A 5874-nucleotide genomic window follows, 5' to 3' on the forward strand; every position below is an offset into this window, starting at 1 on the left:
TGATAAATGAAGATATCTTTATTACCAAGTCCACAAAAACATAACTTCTACTTTTACTATTAGCTTAAGCAAGGCAGTTCACTAGCTTATGATCTTGCCATTATAGCGAAAACATTGAGCACAATGTACAGAAACTAAAGACCACATTATTGTATCTTGAAAAGCAGTCAGTATATGATACTTTAATGATTATTATTTAATTTGAAAATTATATCCTTATCATTTATCACACGAGAGAGAGAAATCACTTAAAATTGTCCTTTCTGCTCCAACAATAAAGTGAAGTATATTTTCTACTACTAATAAGCAAAACACAGTTGTTTCTGTGTGTTGGACATTATCCGTAATATTCATGAAACTATTAGTTCTATTGCTTGGATGAAACTGAGATACAGAAAGTTTAAACAACATGCGGAGTTCCTGAAACTAGTAAATACACCTGGGATTCAACCAGAAACCAAGATGTCAGAGCCTGTCTTCCTAATTAAGTCTTATTATTAGCAATAGAAGGGGACATATATAACGTTATAAAAGTTATATACAAGACCACTGACAGCAACCCAGCAAAAATATCAGTGTCGTGAAAGTCGGGGTGATTGTTCTAGTGGCATTTAGGGCATTGTACTCTAAATCTAGTAGAAAAATTAAAGTGATATGACATTCCAATGCAAATTCTAACTCATTCATGACCTGGGCCAAAACACACATACACACACACACACACACACACACACACACACACACACACAGTCTACAGCTAGTGTTGAGTCCTTTGGGAAATTTTTGCTATAGAATGCTGTGATGGTTGGTCAACATCACCATCCTCTCTGGACTTGGAATCACCTGGGAAACACTTCTGAGTGTGTCTTTGAGAGTTTCCAGAAATGTTTAACTAAAAAAAGAAGAGGCAATACATACCGTGATGGAGTCTCAGACTGAAGAAAACAGGGAAGCCAGCTGAGCCTTCCCTTGGTGTGTGAAGTCCTTCTGTATATGTGCTGCTTTTATTGGTTAATGAATAATAGATGGCTTAGCCTGTGATAGAGCAGAGTAGAACAGGGAAAACTAAACTGAACGCTGGGAGAAAGAAGGCAGGGTCAAGAGATGTCATGTAACTGCCAGAGGGGAAAGACATGAGCTGCCACTTGGAACTTTGCGGGTAGGCCATGAACCTCATGGTAAAATTATAAAATAATGGAAATGGGCTAATTCTAGATGTAAGAGCTAGCTAGCAATATGCCTAAGTGATTGGCCAAGCAGTGGTTTAAATAATATAGTTTCCATATGATTATTTGGGGAGTCTGGGTAGCCAGGAAGACAAACAGGAGTCCTTCTGACAACATGCCCTTTTTTTTTCATTCTACTGAGATATAAGCAAGTTCTCACTGTCACAGGTGAAAGCCACATGGGCCACTATGTCTTCCCCACCATGACGAACTGTATCCTCAAACTAAGAACTCTTTCCTCTAAGATGTTTCTTCAACTACTCTCTCACGGGCATGAAAAAGCAACTAATACCAGTCTGTGCTAAGTAATACCATTTCCTGGGCCTGACATTTCCTGAGTATCCTCATGCTACTGAGGTTATTATATAGACGAACCTACGGTCTTAGATGCTGAGTGGAAGTGTGTTTGGGGGTTTAATCTTGTAACGTTCACACCACTTTCTCAAGATGCTTTGGAATAAATCTGCAGGGTAAGAGATGAAGCTGGTGTGGCACATGGTTAAACAACTGACGTATGCCCACACGTGCATTTGTTCATTTGAGTGGATTTCTTGCTCTTATTCAACACAGAAAACGATTTACTCTTAATTGTCTACTTCTTAATCTTTCTGCCATCCAGATTTGCCTCACGAGCAAAAACTTGGATATAATTTGTTGAAAAACAAATCTCGTTTTAAATCCTAAATATGCAAATTTCTACCTTGAGATTCTAAGAAAGCTATTTTCCTAACCTCCTACCGCTGTGGTTAATTTTCTTACTGCTTATCCCATAAAACCCCTCCACAGTGTGTTTCTTTCATGGCTCATTCTGGATGAATCACCCAATTCTGACAGAGGAAAGGGTTTCTCACGTGGCTGTCTTGGCTCACTCAGGTGCCTTGGTCCCATTCACTGGTGTAGGTGGCAATGGGGGCTTCCAATTCCCCAGGGGCTCGCTGCATTCAGGTATTGTATTCAGTTCCCTGGAACTCATGGAGTTCTCTTCGAGTTCTACTATTTAAAAGACATTTACTTTAAATCCCAGTTTTCTGGGATAACATTACAGCTGGACGCTAGTCTCTCATTTTCTGTTGGCTTATTACTAACAGAAGAAAGGTAACTCCTAAACCTCACATACCCTGTCCTGGCATCTGCTCCTGAGAAGTTACCCAAAGTTCCTTATAAAATGTTTATATACACATAGAAGGCACTCAGAGTCACCATGTTAGGGACCTTGCAAGCTCTAATGTTACTGTGTGGAGAAATAATGCCAACTGGGAATGACAAAGTATGTCCTAGCCCATGACTCTCCACCACACAATTTCCTTCTCTAACCCATCAACAGTGAGCCAAAAGAGTATGTTTTTCTCTTGCTCAGTTTTTCAACTCTGTGAGAAAATGGTTGAGGAAGAGAGTTTGAGGGGAGATTGATTTCTCTTCACCGTTTCAGACATGCCTGCCTGTGTCCTCTTGTCACCCCGCTTCTAGGCCTGTGATGAGAGTAAATACTATGGCAGAAAATGTGTGGTAGAGCAAAGCCTCCCACCTTACGTGGACCAGAAAACATGTGAGAGGATGTAAGAAGGGATGGTGCAAAGGGCATGCCCTGTGGACCTTTTAATTTCCACTCCACCCATCTTGAAATTTCTATCACCTCCACATAGCTTGTTGACTATAAACCCATTAATGGGATAGACAGCTGATGAGGTCAGAGGTCTCATACTCCAGTCACTTTCCCAATGTCCTGGTTCGGTGTCTCTGTCAACACTCTGCCGAGGCACAGGAGAAAGGACTCTCAAGTGAAAAATTAACCAGATTGTACCAGCCTCCCTAAGCACACCCGTGCACCTTGTCTTGATTGTTAATTAATGAAGGGACCAGACTTCCATGGGTTGCACCATTTTCCAGGAAATTGTTCCTACCTGGACTGTATAAGAAACCAGGTAAAGCATGAGTCTACAGAGGATAAGCCAGCAAGTAGTAGTCCTCCATGGTTTCTGCTTTTAGTTCCTGCTTGAGTTCCTGGTCTCACTTTCTACAATGATTGACTGATCTGAACCAAACTTGCTCTTTTGGGCCACCAACCGACTCCCAGATCATGACACGGAGACTTCTTAGTAGTTATGAATGCTCGGCCTTATCTTAGCTTTTATTTCAATCTGTTTCTCTTTATCTGTGTTTTGACTCGTGGCCCCGCGAGTCTCCCTCTCTTTCTCCCTTGCTTTCTCCTCTCTTCTTCTTCTTCTTCTCTCATTCTCTTCCTATTTATTCTTTCTCCCTGCCATCCCTTCTTATGCCTTTTCTGCCCAGCTATTAGCCATTCAGCTTTTTGTTAGACCAATCAGGTGCCCTCAGCAGGCAAGGTGAAACAGCAACACATCTTTTCATAATTAAAAAAAGTATCAAAACAGGTGTTACACATCTTTACATTGTTAACAAAGGCAGGAAAAACAAATGTAACACACCTTTACACAGCTAAAGTAGCATTCTGCAGCATGAACAAATATAATACATCTTTACACAGTTAAATATTCCACAACAGTGACCTATAAATGTAAGCTAAATAAATGCTTTCCTTCATAAATTCAGAGTGTTTTATCACAATAATAGAAGTGAAATGAGGTTGCTAGAAGTCATCTCTGAACATTGCTGCATTAGGGACCAAGTCTTCAACCCATAAGCATCTGAGGGATGGATGCTCCAGATCCAAGCCATAACATCTCAATATTTCTTTTGTCTTTTGTTGACGATCGTGCTCAGTTCTTCATCCAGCTACACCCTTATTTAAATTGTGATACTATAAGAAATTGAGAGAAGGCTGTAGGTAAGATAAATAAGGAGTTATAGAAAGTGTTAGCTTTCAAGGTGTACGAAGAGGGCTCTAGAACTGGACAGACAATGGACTCACAGTAGCAACACAAAGGTGGGGAACAAATGACGCAGAATGCATCAGATGGGGGAACGTGAATCAATCCCACACTAGCTTCAAATAGGGTATACTAAGGGTAAGTGTGAACTCGTTCCCACCTTGGGCACCAGATGAAGCAGAATGCATCAGACGGGGGGATGAAATAATCCCACACTAGCTCTGAATAGGGTATACTAAGGTTTTTCTTTATTAAAAGGGGAATGCACAGATTAAAACCAGTAAATAGGAATAGGGTTCGGCATCTGGGTGTGGCAGGCGAGAAGAAGAGGGAGCAAGCGGGCAGGAATGTGGCTTTTTGGCATTCAAAGCCATGCCCTACCTGGTCCAGCCTCTCAGAGGCCACTGAGTGAAGGAAGTTCCCCATCAAACAAATATTATTATTATTATTATTATTATTATTATTATTAATATTATTATAATAAGATTCTAGCTGTCTTCTTTCCAACAATCAGAATTTCTCCATGTGTGTTGGTATATCAGGAGCTCAACCCTTCTACTTTAATTTTGACATTTTAATGTATTCTTGTTTTATACATTACATCTCTACCACAGTTTTTCCTCCCTCTACTCCACACCTTTATTCTCCCCCAGATCTACTTCTCCTCCATATCTCTTAAGAAAAGAGCAGGCCTCCTGGGGGATATCAACCAAACACGGCATAACAAGTTGCAAGAACACTGACCATAAACCCTCCTATCGCGACTGAACAAGGAAGGAAAGGATCCCAAGAACAGGAAAATGGGTCACTTTCATTAGGAACTTAGGCACAGAAAAAAAAAGATAGTTTCTAGATTAAAAGAAAACAGCAGTGCAACTGAACTAACAGATAATGTTTTGTGTCTTGGGGTAGGAAAAAAATAGGAGACTGGGGTGAGCTGGAAAGAGCAAGCAGCACACAGCGGGAAGATCGCTATCAGGGGGGAATGGTAGCTGATGTTGACCGCATTCAGCATGCCCCCAGAAATGAATATGTTGAAGCCTATTTACTTGCCACAACAGTTTAAGAGGAGGAGCCTCTGGGAGTTTATTACTTTATGAAGGTTCGACTATCAGGCACAAGATCAGTGGACTTACAGCAAAGGGGTCAAGGAGTTTCTTTGTTCATCTGTCGTGTGTCCAACAAGTGTCATCTAAGAGGACCCACCCTTTCCACAGGACAAATTTATTGGCACCTTGACCTTGTAAGCCCTATCTTCCACCACAGTGAGGAATAAACTTATACTGCTTGTAATTTATCCATCCTAGGCATTTGGATATATCAGCCTGAACAGAGTAAACAGAGGGTGTTTTCTGAAATAAAAGTTGGATATGAAACTTGCTCATTTGAAATGTTTTGTACAAAACTTCTTGGGTCCAAACAGGGTCCAAGAAATTGTACTCTTTCCACAATGCAAAAGGCACCATTGTATGACCTCTGTTTATGAATATTGATGTTAGATCACATGAGACTCTGACATCTAAATCATATGACTGACCTAAATTATAGCAGAAGTATTAGAGATTTAATGTTAGGCAGATCTACACTCAAGAAGGGTGTTCACAAGAATGGAGGACCTTGGACTTCCCACAGGGCAGGGAACCCCGACTGCTCTTTGGACTGGAAAGGGAGGGGAAGGGGAATAGAGGGAGCGGGAGGGAAATGGGAGGAGGGGAGGAGGTAGAAATTTTTAATTAAATAATAGAAAGAAAGAAAGAAAGAAAGAAAGAAAGAAAGAAAGAAAGAAAGAAAGAGGGAGGGAG

The sequence above is a fragment of the Alexandromys fortis genome, unplaced genomic scaffold (assembly GCF_014885135.2).
Source record: "Alexandromys fortis isolate MF-2015 unplaced genomic scaffold, M_Fortis_MF-2015_v1.1 scaffold_37, whole genome shotgun sequence".
NCBI lineage: Eukaryota > Metazoa > Chordata > Mammalia > Rodentia > Cricetidae > Alexandromys > Alexandromys fortis.